We start from the raw sequence: 6439 nt of genomic DNA, 5'->3' as shown, positions 1-6439 counted from the left end.
ATCATTTTCCTAAGAAAATTCTCTAAGTCCAAGTTTTCCTAAGAAGTGTTTCCCTTTTCAAATGATCACCCTCTTCTCAAGAATCACTTACATTTTCTCAGGATTTTTTTTTACTATTCATGATTTTCCCACATCTTTCTCGAGATTTCCAATCCTTTCCATCTAAGTTTTCTTGAGAAATTGATTTCCATCATTTACCTTAGAACTATTTCCAACTCCAAAGTATTTTCCAAGCATACATCATGTTTTCCCAAGCTGCATTTTTCAAAATCTCATAGCACATGCCTGAATTCTCTGTGCATTTAGGATAGAACACGATTTTGATGATTTAACTAAGTCAAGCACAATTTTGGTCCTTGGTTCGATTACCCCTTTTAAAGGCGGCAGGAACGGTCGAACCTCGTACCGACAGGTCGAGCCCCATCCCATGGATTTTCCCGTAATTTTCAAAATGGAGGCGAGTATTTCAAAACAATTTCCAAAATCAGGTCAAGTTTGAATCGCGAAAGCGTTTCCCTCTCTCTTCCGCAAGGAAGGGAAGACGGGAAAAATTTTGCGACGATCAACAGGTTTGGCGACCGTGATGGGACTTGTCATTGTCTGACCTAAATTGTGCTTGACTTAGTTTAATTATCAAAATTATGTTCACAAAATGTCAGCTCTTTTACTTTCAATATCATGTGAGCCTAGGAGCCTAGATTCTGACCTAGCTGACATTGACTGCATATAGCTTAGGCATAGTTTGGTAGGACCAGATTGAGGAGAAATTTTCATGCTCACATAGACTTAGGTCTAAATACAACTCTCCTCAATTTAGCATCTGAATGCAAACAATGTATGCTTCTTCAAAAAATTTTAAAAGTCTATCTCTCTAGGATTTAGAGCCATCTATTTCTTGCATGTGATCATTTTTCAAAACCCCAATTACCTATCATTACCCGGTCTTCACGTTGCTGGGCTCTCTTCCAGAACCCTAGTTCGGGACAGAGCCTCACAACTGGGCCAACTATTTGGGTTAACACCCCCCTACCACGCACCGCGAGCCAAAGTCTGAAGTATATCGGTAGGTGCTCAAGGATGTTGGAACACCTTACCTTAGAACCGGAGTTGAAATTCTATGCCACGTACCTCGGATTTCGATTCAGGTATATCAGCATAACTGGATTGGACAAAGATGATCTGAACCTAGAGTTAGGGTCCTACAACTGTTTTCAAATAATGCATCTAGAGTCAGCCTTTTTAGGGGGTGCTGTATGTGCATGAATGTTTGTGCAGGATGTGATTATGTATTATTTCCTCAATTCTTTGTATCTCCCAATGTTTTCATCTCATTAGGTCTTTTTCAAAATATCCTTATTTTCCATGAGGTCTTTTTCTAAAAACCCTGGATGATTTTCTCAAATATCCAATTTCTTTCAAAACTCTAGGCAATTTTCCCATTCTACTTTTCTACTGGATCTCAAATTTCCAGCTGCATCCTGCCTGCAAAAATTTTCAAAAATTTCCCACATTTTCCTAAGTCTCATTCTAAGTCTTTCTCTGTTTTCAGTTCAATGGCATCCAGTCAAGTCGGTCCTATCTTTCCTGAAGGTCACATCTCCTACAAGGTGCGACAAGGTCGTCCTGAACATCGAGCCCTTAGCACCGGAACTTTCATTCCCCGGTGGTACTATTCATGGCTAAAAAGCTTTTCCCGAATGTTCCCGGACCATTTGAGCGAGTGCGGATTAGAGCTGGAATCAGCAGTCGGAAAGCAGACCATCAATGGCAACCTGATTGTAAACACCCCAAATTTTCACTCACCTTCTTGACATCGCCCTCAATCGACACATTTCAGTTCTCCGGAAGCAATAAAGGGCAAAAATGGTCATTTTCTGAGATTGAACCTTACAGAAAGTCCTAAATTTCATTCTTGAGCCTCTAAATTTCTATATTTAGGTTCAAAGACATCTTCAAATTGTAAAATTTCAAAATCCTCTTTCTAGACAAAAAGCTAAAATTTCCAAGTCCGAGCTCAGAGTGGCATTTCATAGAACATGTTTTGCATAGCATTGCGTCATTTCACTGCACAGCATGTCATTTTGAGATCCAGAACTCCTGAGTTTCAAAATTGTCCATCCAGATTTGATTTTTAAACTTTTTCAAATTGATTTTTAAAACCCTGGGTATTCAAAATTACCAAATTTTTCCATTTTACCCCAGGACTTTGAATTACAAAAATTTTCTCAAGAAAAACAATCTGGATATTTAGATATTGATTTTAAAGATTTTATCTCAAAACTTTTTGCAAAAAGGATTTTAAATATCTTTACAAATTTTGTTTTTACATTTATCCATATTTTTGCCCTGAAAACCCAATTTTTCCAAATTCTTGAAAAACAAATAATGTTTTATCTCGTATTTTCAAATAAATGGAGCAGGACCCGCCTTTGAACTAGCATCATACTCAAACTCCCAGGTAAGTTGTTTATTCTCAAGCGGGACCCACCTGGAGTTCATACCAATTTGCAAAATTGTCTTTTTCATTTCTCAATACTTTTTTTTTTATTTTTTTTTAGTTAGTGGGCCCACACACATGTGGCACCCCAATTGAAAATAAAAGACTTTCAAAAACAAAACAAAACTTTATTTTCAAAAGGATTTTAAAAGTGGGTTGAGGTGGCATTTCCATAAAAGCCTCTCATTTTTTTTATTTTATTTCTTTTTATTTGTTTAAATAATTTTTTTTTAGAAGGAGGCAGCCTTAAATGGCACAGCCGAATTTCCCTAAAATCATAAATTTGATTTTGCCTAAAACTTAGGGAAATAAAACCAAAATTTGAAAAAAAAGGGAATGCGCCCCTCTTGAAACGGCTATTTCAAAAAAAATTCAAAAATGAGGTAACGGAACCTCATGAATGGGGGCTGCGTTTTCTTCTTTTTGAAAAGATTTCAAAATTCTTTAAGAGGAGGAGGCCATTGATCGATGAAAGGGGGGATTGAAATCTGGTTTTCTTTTGGGTTTTGTAGGAAAGGGCTCTGAATCGTGAAGTTGCCCAACATCATCCTTCTTTAGCCAAGCTGCATCAAGTGACTCCAGCACCATTGAAACAAACCCAGCAAGTGGCTGCATCTTCTTCAGCACCAGCCGCAGGTCTTCCACCACCATCCGATACTTCTTCAGCAGCAGCCGCAAGAGCACCACCATCCAACGCCTACCTTCCTTCAACCCAGCCAACAGAGGTTTTAGCAGGAAATCGCCTTGCCTTCAGCCCATCAGCATAGGCAGCAGGACACTGATTGCTGTTCATTCTTCCTCAACCACCCAGCAGGACACTGACTGTTGTTCATCCCCACTTCAAGCCAGCCGCAACCCACCAGCTCCTACCCATTTTCCTTCAGCCCAACGATTTCTGCTCCCTTTTTCCTTCAAGCCAGCCGCAAATCACACGGCAGCAGGGGATCCAGGGGATCTCTCTTTTTCTTCAGCTCCACCAACAAAAGTTTTACAAAACTGTTGTCTATTCCTTTCAGCCTGGCTGCAAAAGGTTGACCCCCAATCCGTTTTCTGCAGGGCATTTCAAACAGGGGATATACAAGGTAACGCATGGCTGTAGTTTCTTTTCATTTCATTCTTTGTGTTTTGCTATTTTGATTTTGTTGCTAATTGCTTTTGATTTCCTGTATTAACAGTTTCAATACACTGTTTGAGTTATTGTTACGTTTCAGTTTACAAGTAAATTTTTGTTTCAATACATCGTTTTCATTAGTTAATGTTGTGTTATTTTTTTTATTTACTGAATTTCCTGTTTGTTTCAATGTTATGTTTTCCTGTGGCTTTTACTTCTTGAATGTCATGTTTGTTTTATTTCCTGAATTTCCAGTTTTCTTTTTTTATTGTTTTCTTTCAAATTCCTGTTTTCTAAGCATCTTCCTATAGTGTTTTTGTTCATACTTCTTCCTTTATCCAATTTTTCTTTTTGTCATCACTTCCATATATCTCAGTTTTCCTGTTTATTGCAATTTTCATTTTGCAGTTAGTTCACGTTCATCAAATTCCTGTTTTGCAATTGCTCTTCTTATTTTCCTATTTTTATTATATTTTTTTTTTACAAAACCATCTGTTGTGTTCATCATTTCATGGTTCAATTGTTGAAATTGATTCCAGTTTTCTATTGTATGTTTGTTTTTCTGATTTTTAGTCACATTTTCTGTTTTGTAGTGCCATTATCATTTACTCCACCATTCATCTGTAGTGACACCATCCTTCACAGCCGAAATGGCCACCTTCTTGGATGCATCTAGTGTTAGGTTTGCTCAGGGGAATTTCCATACTGGGGTTATCATGGATTGTTATTATATCTGTCATCATGTTCTATGGTTAAGTTTTTTTTTTTTATTATTATTATTTCCTGAAATGCATGGGACACTACCACATTGAAATGATGCCAATGTCTCTGTGTGAGAACATGTCCATCCTTAGATATCTCATTTACACACACAGCATTGTCACAATTTTCTTGAAGACAGCCCATTGTTCCCACAATGCACTTCATATTTACCATCTTCTGCAGGTATGCAGTCTTGATAATCGGCTATGTTCATGAACGGATATATCCACATCCGTTCATGATCTATATGCCATCTTTTGCAAGCGTCATTACTGATATATAAAGAAGCTCTATACCCATTTTTATTGAAAATTGCATTATAATTTGAGAAGTATGGTTGTGCGAAATCACCTACAGAAACTGTATATACCTGTATTTTCTGATTTTACCCATTATATGGAATTTTCCTTTATATGTATATTTTCTTATTATAGGTATATATATATCGATATCCATTGTATGTCTACCTATATATATACGTATATATGTATATATATATGTATATATATATATTTATATATATATATATATATATATATATATATATATCCCTTCATGAGTATTTGCTATTACATATATTTTTCTTTTCTCTTACTCTTGTAAATACATCATCATTTGATTTATGAGCTTGATGTTAAATTCTTGTTTTATAAAGATATGTTGGAACATCATCATTTGATTTAATAAATTTTGTTTAGCTTGATGGTAAAATTCTTGTTTTATGAAGTTATGGCTGGAACTTCATCATTTGATGCTACAATTTCTGTTTTATGAAGCTATGGCTGGAACATCACCCTTGGTTTTATGAGATTTTGCTTAGCTTAGTGCTAAATTCTTGTTTGCTATATTGTTATAATATCACCCCATTTGCAGCACCAATTATACATATTGTTTCATCATTTTCCACGACATTTTCACCTTTTCACCAAGCTTTTCATATCCTTTTCATGATATCCTTGAAATAGTCCATGATGCTTCCACAACCCATTTCCTGCACATATTCATTTTCTGCTGCAAGTGTACAGTCTTGATATTTGGCCATATTCATGAACGGATATCTCTATATCCAATCGTGATCTCCCAAACATCTTTGGCGTGCTTCATTATGGATATATAGGGAAGCTCCATACCCATTTTTACTGGAAATTGCATTATAATTTGAGAAGTATGGTTGTGTGAAATCACCTACAGAAACTGTCTATACCTGTATTTTCTGATTTTACCCAATATATGGAATTTTTATTTATATGTATATTCTCTTATTATAAGTATATATATATTGATATGTATGTCTACCCATATGTATACGTATATATGTATATATATATGTATATATGTATATATATATACATATATATATATACTTATATATATATATATATATATATATATATATATATATATATATATATATATATATATATATATATACCTTCATGTGCATTGGATATTACATATATTTTTCCTTTTCTTTTACTTTTTTGCAAATATATCTTCATTACCATATATCATTTAGCATAAATTCAAATATTTCTATATCTACATATATATCTTTGTTGTATATAGTATATATGTCCATTTCCTTGGTTATTTTGTACTAACTCTCATTTTGCAGGAAAATCTAGAAGATGCAGATTCCTTGGTTCCATTTCAATTTTCTTTTACTTTATGTTATGCAATGTAACAATCCAATGTAAACCTTGGAATAAGATTTACTTTTACTGCTTAGATTAGGCCGCATCTCATATAGTTTGATTTCAGTAATATCCTGATTCTATGATGCATATATCTCAAATTTTCAAAATTCACCGTGGATGAACTCGAATGGCACGTGCACCAACTCTTAGAGAGTTGATGAACTCGGTGGAGTCCATATTTACGGCCCTAGTCGTAATATGGACGAGACCCAGATCCATCATCTCTCTACCAGTCACATTGAGCCTACACTCTTAGGCTATCTTGAAAATGCACCTCATATTTCCAATGTTTTCAAAATATTGTGAATTAACTCAAATAAACCCTGAATATAGTCATGGCCACAGTCAGAATATATGAAGGATTTACTTTGG

This window comes from Nuphar pumila, chromosome 13 (assembly GCF_984573655.1).
Source record: "Nuphar pumila chromosome 13, dmNupPumi1.hap1.1, whole genome shotgun sequence".
NCBI lineage: Eukaryota > Viridiplantae > Streptophyta > Magnoliopsida > Nymphaeales > Nymphaeaceae > Nuphar > Nuphar pumila.
Note: the sequence above shows the minus strand (reverse complement) of the source record.